Genomic DNA, 12895 nt, shown 5'->3' on the forward strand with positions numbered 1-12895 from the left:
TTTGTTCTGGTCATATACTCAAAACAGGTGTGTGGGAGGGGCTGACCCATCACTTCCTGTTTATATAGGGTCACCATATCATTGACCGCCTCACTGGGTGCAACCAAACGAAGGGTTTTTCCTTTTGTATAGTATTGTTTGTTTTTTAAGTAGCCTTTGAGTTTATGCAGTGTTGTACCTTTCAGACCATTTAGCTGTGTGAATGGGTTTGTCAATGGGGTGAATAATCTTATTCCTGTTTCTTTGTTTAGGTTGCATTGTTTGGGGTAACCTATTTCTTAATGGTAGAGACTAATGAGGTTCAGGTGTGTGTAAAACTGTATAAAACCAGTAAGATTTTGACAACTGGGGTTGTTGTAAGATGCCAGGAAATAAAGTACCAGTCTGCTGATGCCATCTACTTATCGCTTTCCTTACTTGCTCTAAAGTGCCTCGCAATGTTCAAAATATACTTCATTTTACTCAAATCATTCATGAAACTCCACATCAGAGTAAAAATAAATACAGACCATGAAGAATGAATCTCCAGGCAGATTGTCAGCTGAGCTGATCTTCTTAGCTTGGACCAGATATTCAAACTTTATATTTTGTACTTTGGAAGGTGGACAAATGTCCTGAATATGCCATTCACTTGTTAAAACCATCCTGTAGTCTTTAGGCTTTGTATTGTTTAAACTATTTTAAGTTTGTATGTTTAGATTATATTTGAACTCAAACAGAGTTGAAAATGTTTTATTAATCAGTGCATTTTTCTTCGTAGCCGAGCAACATTTGATGATGATTTCTCTACTGCATCCAGTTATCAAATGTAGCTTTGTCTTGTATAAAAATGTGAGTCAAGAGTCAAATGGCTTTATTGTGATTTCAACCACATACAGTGGTACAGTACACAGCGAGAAAAGACGGCGTAAATCAGCACAGGACGACAGAAAGTGCACGTGTGCAACCCCAGAAAGAACAGAACGATGTAAGCACACAACAGTGCAACAGGAAAGTGCAATAATGACAGTGGGTTGTGCAAAAAGACTGAGCATTGTGCAAAAGGTACTTGAGGTAATGAAATGTATGAAGGTACGTGTGTGTGTGTGTGTGTTCCTGTCTAGCTATCTTTGTGAGGACCGAAATCTGCATTCTACTATACTTGTGAGAACCAGCAGTCGCTTGTGAGGACACACAACCCGGTCCTCACATTTTTGAAGGCATTTGAAGGCATTTTTGAGGCTCAAAATGGGGTTTTAGTGTCAGGGTTACAATTAGGTTATGGTTAGGTTTAGGGTCAGGGGCTAGGGAAACCATTATGTCAATGAGGGTCCTCACTAAGATAGCTGAACGGGGTTGTGTGTGTGTGTGTGTCTCAGACCAGTGTCTGAGTGTTCAGGAGACTGATGGCCTGTTTCGTAGTCTGGCCCGAATGCTCTGGTACCTCTTGCCAGAAGGCAGCAGGCTGAAGCCTTAAATGGTTTAAGTCAAGTCAACTAATTGAGGTTAAGAGTCTGAAGAGAGTGTGAAAGTAAAAATGAAAAAAACCTGGTTTAATATAATTACAAGAATTACAAACTGGAGCTCTGGAGTGACGCTGACTCTTCTCGCTGTGCTGTAAGGCCATCTGACTATATGCTTGAAGTGATCTACAGGAATTAAGGACAAACACTACTTCACTAGAAGCAAAAGCCTTGTGAAAGCTGTGATAAGTGTCAAACCAAGTCTTTTGTACAAACCACAGTTACACTGATCACTAACCAAAACCCACATGTCACTGACTTAGTCTTAAAATGGTTAACAGATCATTTACAGTTGTATGAATCGTCCCTGTCAAGTTGTGATCAGACAGAATTCTGTCCAAGGTTTGAATATTCAGTCCTGCAAAAAGTTCATTTAAAACTATTAAGAACGTAGTAGAAGCACCTGTGGTATAAATGTGAAACCCCTCAGTAATTTTCATTACTTGACATCAAAGTACCTGAGATGAACCTGGTAATAATTTCACATTTCTGCATTGTCTCGTTCTCAAATGTTCACATTCAGCAGATTTTCAGAAAACTTGACCTCTGATCTTTACCTTGAGGCTGCGCTAACTGAGATTCGAACTCATCCAAGGCTTTAGTAGATCCACCTGTGGTGTCGATTTCAAAATCCGATGTCACCTTGTTCTCCAGTCATTACACTCACAACTTGGAGGGTTGCCCACCCTGCACGGTGAGGAGGATCCCCGCCAAAAGGAAAGCAGTGAGGAAAAACCCAAGATGTTATATTTCTGGTAGACAGAGTAACTTTTGAAGTCACAAATTTATTACATCACAGTATATTGACATTCAAGTTCAGATGACCTAATTCTCTATGATACAGCCAGATTAACATCCTTCTTTTCATCAGTGGTTTACTTTAATAGTTTTCACTGTTGTTGCTGCAGTCTGTGAAAACAAGAGCATTGCTGTGGAAATCCAACCTTACTTAATGTTCTGCACACACGTGAAACAATGAATCGAGTAAATGATGGCTTATGTGAAACAAAGACACGATTAGAAAACAGTATTCAGGTTTCTGCATAAAGCATTTGTTACATACTTGTGTGCACATGCATAACTTGCATTCTAATGTAGCTATAGAAAGTGACGCAAAAATGACTAAAGTCCAATATATGTGCTGTATTTAGGCCAGTGTTGCGTATATATGCAGTAGTAGTGTGTTAGCCCACCTCACACGAGTGCAGAATAAAGCCGGAGCAGCGTTTCCTGCCCTGTCGGCATGTACCAGGCGGGCCTACTGTACCAGCAGCCAACCGCCATCGAAAAAGAGCGAGGAGAAAAAAACTTGGAGTTTGTAATAAGGGCGAGGCTTATTTCGCGCAGTTCCTGCTCTGCTCTCTAATTCCCCACAGCGTTCAGTCGGAGAGCTGCAATTGTGTCGTCTGTAATGTGTCTGAGCTGCTTCTTTTCAGCGTTTGTTTTCGCTTCCACGTTGAAGTTTTCAGCGTCCAGAGCAAACACTGACACAGTCGCTCACACCGTTAGCTCACCCTGCACTCAGTCCGCTCCGAGCGCATAGACCTCGCCTGATTTGCACTGGCGCGGGTCATTTCAGGTTAAACCCTGGCGCTGTGTCCCGTTCACTTTAACCGACGGAGATCAACGCTGGTTCCAGTTGAGGCGGAATGCACACCCACTGGGACTCCGAGTGATATTTGGACACGGGCTTCGTCTTGCATATGCGGTATGTTTGTTTTAGAGGGTGGGGTTGGGGGTATTTTTGACAGCAGTCTTGCTATTAACAGCAGCCTCTCCAGAAACTAGCTGTGCGCCACTGTGGTAGCTAAATCGCGGTGCGTCGCGCTTCCTAAGCTAATGTTCATATTAATTTTTAACATAGCCGCAAATGTGTTTATGTCCTATGAAGGGACGGCGTATAACGAACTTCATTCACAATTCGTGCAATTCAAGTGCCGTGCTAATCGTGGGATTGTTGGTTCGTGGACAAACGTGACTTGGACCTCAGCAGAAGTGTCGGGTTCTGTGTAGCAGTTCGGTGCGCAGTTCTTTTTGAAACAGCAACGTTTCATAACACATATTTAAACATAACAGCGATCTGACCCTGCTCTCCGCGTCCACGGCGGTGTGTGTTGTCGGAGTGAGGCAGCAGGAATAAAAGAAGAATTTCGCTAAAAGTTAAAGTTTTTTTCCGTTCCCGGCGTGTTTTACCGTCGCCGAATTGCACACTTGCTTGTAATAATGCAGAAACTTTCATCCGCGTTTTTTCATAGTTGGCTAATGTCAACAGAAAGCGAGAGGCCGTGCAGTTGTCAGATATTCGGCTCGAGGTTCTGTCAGGAAAACAGAACAGCGCGTACCCCGGAATGGCTTTGATAAAGACTTGAGGGAGTTGCTTTCGGGCCCAAGTTATCGTTTCCCTCATAGCTCAGAGTATCCCACGAGCAGTGAGCACGGCTCGGTTTACTTCTGTCACTTGACTTAAATACATGTATGTCACCTACATTTCCGCCTTAACCTTTGCTTTCGGTTTAACAACAGGAACTTTCACTCAAGTGTCCAGCTAACATCTGGCGTGTAAAACAAGCAGACCCTTCCACAGTGCATTAGCGACTTTAGTGTTTGGGATTACATAGAGTCGGCGGCGCTGGATGATTGGCTCTAGTGGACAGAGTCGATCCCAAGTGTTAAGCTATTTACAAACAAGCGTCACCTGTCCTACGTGCCTCGTCGTAGTGCGATATTCGTTTAACAAGCTGTAGTGATACTTTCACGCACTGTTGGGGGGGCTAACGCGTGCGAGGCTGAGCGAGACAGCTGATTGTGGGAATTTGTGTTCTTTTGTTTTTGTTTCGTTTTTGCCTTGATGCTGTGATGAGAGGCTTTATGTGTTGCACAGCACTTACTATATGACTGCAGCTGCTGTTCCAAGTGAACAGTAACAGCATCAATTATAGAATTCAGAATTAACAGACATTTTCAAGCACCGTACGTTTTATTTCAAAAAGGGAGAAATTAAAGGAAGCAGTGGTTTTGAATGAATGGTATTTAAGGTCATTCTGTCTTTGCAACTTTTTGCAAGAGCGTGTGAGGACAGTATTCACTTGTGACATCAGTATATCTAATCTGCACTGTTTGCAGCAGAACCAGCTGCAGCAAATAGATGTAATGTGTTGGTTGGCTGTTGTTAAGCATTTGTGTGCGTTGAAACCTGTTTGAATGTATTTAAGGTGGAGCCTTGACAGTCGTCAGTTTTGTCCCCTAATAAAGAAAAGCTGAGGCGCCGCAAAGTAGGTTTCTGACAAGTCCGTTAATAAAATTCTGAGAGATCAAAGGTATTGTGCAGATTTCATTTCTAAGAAGCTTCTATCAGCTGTTCCATTATTCACAAGGGGTCGTGGCAGCAAATAGCTCTGCATATTTGATTTGGCAGATCATTATACCCGATGCCCTTCCTGATGCGATGCCAGGGACCTTTTGCATGTTAGACAACTGTGTAAACCATTACACTATTTTGCTGCTGTGCTCAGTGACTGTGTACATTCCTGTTTGTAGAGTCTACATGTTTCTGGGTCACACTCGTGTTTATCAACCAGGGTAAGAATCCAGATGAATTCAGAAGGTGCAATTTCAGAGTTCCTAGTCTGAATAGGGTTTCTTACTTGGAAAGTCAGAGCAACACTACCAACAATCCGAGATGGTGGCAGTGAACATAAACAGTAATAAAACGGAAACTTTGAAACTGTCCTGCCACTTTTTCTATTTGTGACTCACTAAATAAGCACTGACCAGGCTCTATCATGAATGTACTTCAGCAGTACGAGTCTTGTGCTGTGATGCTTGACGGCTCTACCTTACTAAGGCTACGTTCACACTGCAGGTCTTAATGCTCAATTCCGATTTTTTGATCAAATCCGATTTTTTTGTCTCCTCGTTCACACTACAAATAAAATGCGACAGCAAACGCGCTCTAGTGTGAACGCTCAAAGCGGCCCGCATGCGCAAAAGAAGATGTCACACACAACGCGCTCTGTTTAGACCAAGAACAAACAGTATTGTTTGACTGATGGCCGTTAATATAAAGACTTCGGACTTTACGTTTCCCAATTTTTGCTTTAAGTTATTTTGTTATTTACATAATAATGTAAATAACCTAATAATGATCCTTATTGCTGTTTAAGAGAGGAGCGGTGCTTCAAAGGATAGCTGCAGATTTCTGTCAGAATCTGCAGATTATACAGTACAAATAAAATGTACACGTTGTCTTCCCAACAGTTTCACTGACATCTACACTGGATGGCTAGGAAGCGTTCGCGATGTCTTCTCGGGCGCTGATAATTGGCTTCAGTCTTGTGTCGGTGACGTAAAAGGCGGATTTAATGCGACTTGACCGTTCAAACAGCAGTCGCTTTCTAAAACATCGGATATGTATCGGATTCAGTACCACATACGAAAGTGACCCAGATCGGATTTGAAAATATCGGATTTGCGCCGTTCACACTGTCATAGCATGATCGGATATGGGTCGCATAGGGTCAAAAAATCGGATTTGATGCGCTTTCGCCTGCAGTGTGAACGTAGCCTAAGAAGCTTTCTTTTGAATGCACAAACTCGGGACTGAAAACACTTCCAATTTCCGAGGTACCTGACGCAGTCTCTTGTTTGTCCATTATTAACAATGAGCAATAACATTACAGACCAGCCAACGATGCCCCTGTGATGAGTTCACACAGCAAGACTGCGTGAACTCATCTGTGTATGCAGTTAATGGGCATGCTAATGCAAACAAGGCACATTTGAACCACAAATACTATTTGAATTTAATGGGAACGATTTGACTTTTTTACTACCGAAGACCTCAAACTGCTCCCCGATGACTGCGCGTAGCTGTGGCAGACTGGCTAGCTTTACCTGACAGTTTGCACTCGACCTCCTTTACTAATTATCACGTAAAGAAGTTCCACACAGGGCTTATTGAAGCTGTAGTCGCCTCTGGTTTTATCCTTTTACTCTTTTAATGTTTGCACAGTGCCAATAAATCGAATCAGTGTCACACTATCTCACAGTATATTTGCATGAAGTTGGTAGTGCATTCTTTTATTTGTGTTTGCAAACAGCTTTGCTAGGTGCCACTTTCCATTGCCACCAGATCATCGTATCTCACCAGGCACCGGTAAGAATGAGAGGGAAATGGACGTTTTAGAGCAGCGGTCCCCAACCCCCGGGCCACGGCCCGGTACCGGTCTGTGAGTCGTTTGGTCCCGGGCTGTGAGAGTTGAGGCTCGGGTGTGAAATTTATGGTTTTCAGGGTTTTTATTGTTAACTCAGCTTCCCTGGGTCTTTCCCGTGTTGTAGTTGTGCGTCTTATTTTGAAAGAAATGTTTACACGTTACCATAGCGACCAGAGAGCATTAAGGAGCAGAGAGGAGGACGTTACGCTCAATGTTGTTGGTGCACTTCAGGAGGACGCTGCTAACAAAATTCAAATTCAAATTTTATTTGTCACGTACACAGTCATACACAGTACGATATGTAGTGAAATGCTTGGACAACTGCTCGTGACCTAAAGAAAACAAAAAAGGAAAAGGCTATGAATAAGATAGGAAATAAATATGAAAAATTAAAAAGGGTAAATTTAACTAGGAAGGAATAAAATATAAATTAAGGTTAAAAATGAAATAACTGTACAACACAAATTAGAATGAAGGGTAAATTTAACTGGGAGAATAAGATAAAATATATAAATTAAAGTTGAAAATAAAATAACTGTACAACAAAATACACAATATAGAACTATATAAGAATGTATGAAGAAATCTAAATCTAAATAAATATATACACAATAACAGCAGCTGTACAAGTATTAACCGGAAATGAAGAATATAGTGACCAGTGTTGTGCAAAACCAAAGTCCAGAAAGTCCAGTGTGTGTGTAAGAACCATATGTGTGGGTCAGTACTGTGTGGTGGTGTGATTGAGAGACCGTATCGCCTGCGGGAAGAAGCTCCTCCTCAGTCTCTCTGTGTTGGTCTTCAGGGAGCGGAATCGCTTTCCTGACCTCAACAGAGAGAACAGTCTGTTGTTGGGATGGCTGAGGTCCTTCACGATCTTCCTGGCCTTGGTCCAGCACCGCCTGCTGTAGATTGAGTGCAGGTCAGGGAGCTCGGAGCGGATGGTGCGCTCAGCTGACCGCACAACCCTCTGTAGAGCTCGTCTGTCCTGCATGGTGCTGTTCCCGAACCAGGTTAAGATGTTTCCCGTCAGGATGCTCTCTATGGTGCACGAGTAAAAGTTCCTGAGCACCTTGGAGGGCAGTCGGAAGTCTCTCAAGCGTCTGAGGTGGTAGAGACGCTGTCGGGCCTTTTTCACCACGGTGTTGATGTGACAGGACCATGACAGGTCCTGCGTGATGTGAACTCCGAGGTATTTGAAGCTGTCCACTCTCTCCACTGGGCACTCGTTGATGACGGGGGTCTGGTAGTTCCTCTCCTGCTTAGTGCTGAAGTCCACTATCAGCTCCTTTGTCTTACTGACGTTTAGAAGGAGGTTGTTCCTCTGGCACCAGTTCTCCAGATTCCTAATCTCCTTCAGGTAGGCCGTCTCGTTGTTATCAGAGATCAGGCCCACCACGACGGTGTCGTCAGCAAACTTGATGATGGTGGTGGAGCTGGTAGTGGCCACACAGTCATATGTGTACAAAGAGTACAGCAGGGGGCTCAGAACACACCCCTGGGGGGCTCCAGTGCTGAGAGTGGTGGAGGCTGAGACATGTCCGCCCATCCTTACTGCCTGTGGTCTGCCAGTTAGGAAGTTGGAGATCCACTGACACATAGATGAGCTGAGTCCCAGATGCTCCAGCTTGGTGGTGAGTGTGGAGGGAATTATGGTATTAAATGCAGAGCTGTAGTCTATGAAGAGCATTTTAACATAATTCCCCCTTCTAGTGTCCAAGTGAGTGAGTGATGTGTGGAGGAGATGAGAGATGGCATCGTCTGTGGAACGATTTGGACGGTAAGCGAACTGTAGTGGGTCCAGTGTGTCTGGTAGTGAAGAAATGATGAAGTCTCTGACCAGGCGTTCAAAGCACTTCATCACTACTGAGGTGAGGGCTACAGGGCGATAGTCATTGAGAGAAGCAGGGTGGGGTTTCTTCGGGACAGGAACAATGATGGACTCTTTGAAGCATGTGGGGATCACCGACTGAGATAAAGAGATGTTGAATATCTCAGTGAACACAGGAGCTAGCTGGTATGCGCAGTCTCTTAGGATACGACCTGGGATGCCGTCTGGTCCTGCTGCTTTCCTGGTGTTCACTCTTTTGAAGGCTCTCCTTACTTCATGCTCGGAGATGACGAGCACGTTTCCGGTGCTGGCAGTATCTTCCTGTCTGCAGCCGTTAGCGCCGCTAACACTAGCATTGTTGGAGACCTTAGCTGCAGCCTCGAAGCGAGCATAGAAAGTGTTCAGCTCGTCTGCCAGAGTCACGGCCGCGTTCGTCATACCGGTTGTTGGTGCTTTATAGTCCGTTATTGTCCTTAGTCCCCGCCACAGGCTCCTAGAGTCACTCTGTTGGAGTTGTGACTCTAGTTTCCTCCCGTAGCGCTGCTTCGCCTCTTTCACCGCCCTCCGCACGTTATATGACGCGGCTTTGTACGGGTCCATGTCCTCCGTCGTGAGTCCCGTGTTGTAGGCAGCGGTGCGGGATCTCAGAGCGTTGCGGATGGTTTTATCCACCCACGGCTTCTGGTTGGGAAACGTTGTGATAGTCTTTGTCTCCACGGTATCATCCGCTAGTTTCCCGATGAATCCCACAACCGCTTCCGTAAACACGTTGACGTCATCGTCGGAGCTGTTTCTGAACATGCCCCAGTCTGCGTCATCGAGTGCGTCCTGTAACGCGGCCACCGATTGATCCGTCCAGCGCGCGACCTTCCTCTGAACCGGAACTTCCTGTTTCAGCCTTTGTTTGTATTTTGGCATGAGGAAGATGGCGGCGTGATCAGATTTGCCAAACGGGGGGCGGGATTGTGCCTTGTAGCCGTCCTTGACCGTAGTGTAGCAGTGGTCCAGTGTCCTTTCACCCCTGGTGGGGCAGGTGATGTGTTGATAAAAGTTCGGCGCTGCGCGTTTGAGGTTGGCGCTATTAAAGTCCCCCGTCACAATAAGCGCAGCGTCCCGGTGTTGTGTCTGGTGCTGTGTGAGTGCCTCATGCAGCTCGCATAAGGCGGTGACCGTGTCCGCTTGTGGTGGAATATAAACGGCACTTACAATGACCGATGTAAATTCCCGAGGTAGATAAAAAGGACGACACATGATGGACAGTAGTTCCAGATTTGGTGTGCAGGAGCGTGTGAGAGGAACAACGTTCGCACTGTTGCACCAGTTGTTGTTCACCATTAAACACACGCCGCCTCCCCTTGACTTCCCCGAGTCCCGTGTCCTGTCCATGCGGTGAACCGAGAAGAACTCGGCCGGCTGGATGGCGTGGTCCGGCACCGCTGGGTTCAGCCATGTCTCGGTGAAGCAGAGGAGATTGCAGTCCCGAATGTCTCTCTGGAACTTTATCCTGGCCCTGAGGTCGTCAAGCTTGTTCTCCAGTGACTGGACGTTGGCGAGCAGGATGCTAGGCAGAGGTGTGCGGTGTGCACGAGCTCTCAGCCTGTTCCTGACGCCGGCTCGCTTCCCTCTAGGCCGCCGCCGCTTCCCTTTGTTCTCCCTCGAGATCTCACTCGGCCAGCTCGGATCCGGAGTTAAAAACTTCGAATTGTGAGTACATTGTATACCAATAGAAACAAGAGTGTCACTGTCATACCTAATGTACCCAATGGTGATGATTTTGCCGATTTAGAAACGCTGAAAACTAACTTAAAAAACAAAGACAAAGAAAAAGTGGTCGGAGCAGTCGTGACGGCAGCCGACCTCACCGGCGCCATCTTCCCAAAGTTACACAATTACACACTGAATTCACGTTTATTGTTATATTTACTAAATACCAGTTTGTGTCGTATCTTTTATTTTGTTGTATTTATCCGCCACACCTTAAACGCCGGTCTGTGAAAATATTGTCTGACATGAAACCGTCTGTGGAGCAACGAAGGTTGGGGGCCGCTGCTGTAGACAAAAAAGGACTGTTTGGTTAATTGAAACCCATTCTCATCCTAGTGTGCAGCTAAAACGCACACTTCTCTTGTTTCCTCTGCTGTGGCTTATGCTAGATTTATTGAGTGTGGTGTGTGCGAAGTCTTTGGATACTTTCAGTATCTTAGCTAACTCTTTTATTTCTTTTGTCTGGAAGCCTTATTATAATTTGTGTGCACATTCTTTTAATAACCATGCTGTGGTAGTCGTAATCATCATTTTTGCTCACAGAATGAGAAGTTTGGTTTGCCTGAACAAAGTCGTCTGGGTTGGAGTGAAATTCAGAGTCCATGGAAAAAAATAGAATTTCTTGGTATATGCTGTCAGGTATATTTCTTAGAAAGACAACTGGAATTTATACACTTTATACACTTCAAATCAGTCACTGAATTTGTGCAACACGTCAAATGATCGATGGCTCTAATCGCTGCATTATGGCTTTCATAGTTGCATAGCCACACCATGTGTGCAGTGACAGGGAGAATCTGTCAGTCTCTGCTACATCAGTTTTCACTGTTGTTATTTGATCCTGTGATGTTTGGGTATCACAGGATTTTAGACAGGCTACTGGTAGCCACTTTTAAAATGAGCTAGCTGCCTGCTGTCTGTTTATTACTGAACACAGTGATGTTCACAGAGGCAGCTGTTGTTATGGAGCTTCCTGTTTGGCTCTGGTAAGAGCTCGACCGTAGTCCAACAGAACCTTGCTTAGGCCCAAGCAGCTGGACCGTGGTATGCTGTGAGGGGAAACATAAAGTGTCCGTCCCGCCTATCAGGTCTTGCACTCGTGCTGCAATCAGCTGATTTCAGTTGGCGTGTCAGAGGAGGGAAATTGCGATACAGGCTAAAGCATGGATTATTTTTATTGCACAAAAGGACACGATAAACGGTAAATGTCCTGCATCCAGGACAGAAACAACTGCACTGTGCTGCTAACACAACTTTGGTTCTCTGCAAGCATCTGCACAGACAGCATGCTAACGCTAAGCTAGCCAAGGACCCAGTGTGAAACCTGAGTGAATGCTGAACACGAGCAGCAGAGCCTGAACGTCAACAGGTAACAAACAGCCTCCTCTTCTACCTGTTCAGGTTCCTAAAGCAGAAGCACTGTGTCGATCACCTTTTTGTGCTGCTGTTCAGTTTCACGTTGTGCGATCAGCTTCGTATTCACTAAGATCTTAGAGACGTGTGTGTCCTCATTCGGGATTTGTGTTGGTGTGTGAGGGTGTAGCCTCTGGTTTATATTGTTAAATTATGAGTGTGTTTCACAGAGTAACATGAAAGTAACGTTACAAGTAGTGTAATGAATTACTTTTCCCTGGGAGTGATTACTGCATTACTTTTAAGTAAGTGTTGTGTGTAATATGTGTAATCGTGACAAATAGAAAGCAGCGTACCTCCACAAACACGCAGAGCATCAGATTCATGTGGATGAGTGGAATTTCCTCGTTGCTGCTTAGTGATGAGGGAGACTCTCAAAACGGAGCCAATGAGAATCAATAATTCATATAAATCAAATGATTGGAAAGCTTGAAAGTTCATTTTCACTCCAAAGTAAAGGTATAACTCATTTGATTTAAATATGATTTATTTTCTGTCAAAAGTGAAACAATGTACAGATAAATGTGCTGTGGAACATCACACCACAGAATTCTAAATATAAAAAATAGAAGTTGAATAAAATAAATAAATTCTGAGCAAAAACAAACAAAATGGAAAACTAAATTCTTTGGTCACTTCCAAATAAGTAATGTAGATATTAGCACATAATACTGCGGTCGGCAGGAAACCAGCCCGTCTGTCTCTGGACACGCTGGTTGTCTGTGTGTTGTTGCTGTGTGTTGTTGCTGTGTACTGGGCCACGTTGTGGATTTCCTCCAATACTTTGGCCTGACACTTGTGATATACACTTGTGTGAAGTGTTTTCAGCTGAGCGTTGTGTGCCTGGAGTCAAATGGTTTGACCACACAGAACCCCATAGTTACCAAAATAAGTTGGCTCCCGTTATCTTCACAAGTCTTTATTTTATAGTGCGCTGCGTCTGTCACGATGTGGCTGGAATGAGTTCTGTCGACTTTATTTCGACAGTCTATTTCTATCCGGTTGTTCAGTCTGACGTCACTAGCCGTGTCTGGACCTAAACTCCGCTGCAGCTCCATATATCAAACGATCACTGTGGCATTACTGAGAGTTGAAAACTGTCTAAAGTCTTTCATCTTTAATAAAATGATCAGCGTTCTGCTCTACCAGGTGTAACAATTGAGTTTAACATC

General features: G+C 44.5%; 1 protein-coding gene across 2 annotated transcripts in view; it reads left to right on the top strand.

Moving 5' to 3' along the window:
- Nucleotides 1–2863: 2863 nt before the first annotated feature.
- thrb (thyroid hormone receptor beta) overlaps nt 2864–12895 on the top strand; it is a 132366-nt gene continuing 122334 nt past the window's right edge. For both annotated transcript variants that reach the window (XM_085377157.1, XM_085377158.1), the window contains exon 1: nt 2864–3210. The gene's annotated coding sequence lies outside the window, so the exon portion shown is untranslated. The remainder of the gene's footprint in view (nt 3211–12895) is intronic.

The sequence above is a fragment of the Diplotaxodon limnothrissa genome, linkage group LG18 (genome assembly GCF_057381915.1).
Source record: "Diplotaxodon limnothrissa isolate DT_005_m linkage group LG18, D_limnothrissa_male_GT1.1, whole genome shotgun sequence".
Classification (NCBI taxonomy): Eukaryota; Metazoa; Chordata; class Actinopteri; order Cichliformes; family Cichlidae; genus Diplotaxodon; species Diplotaxodon limnothrissa.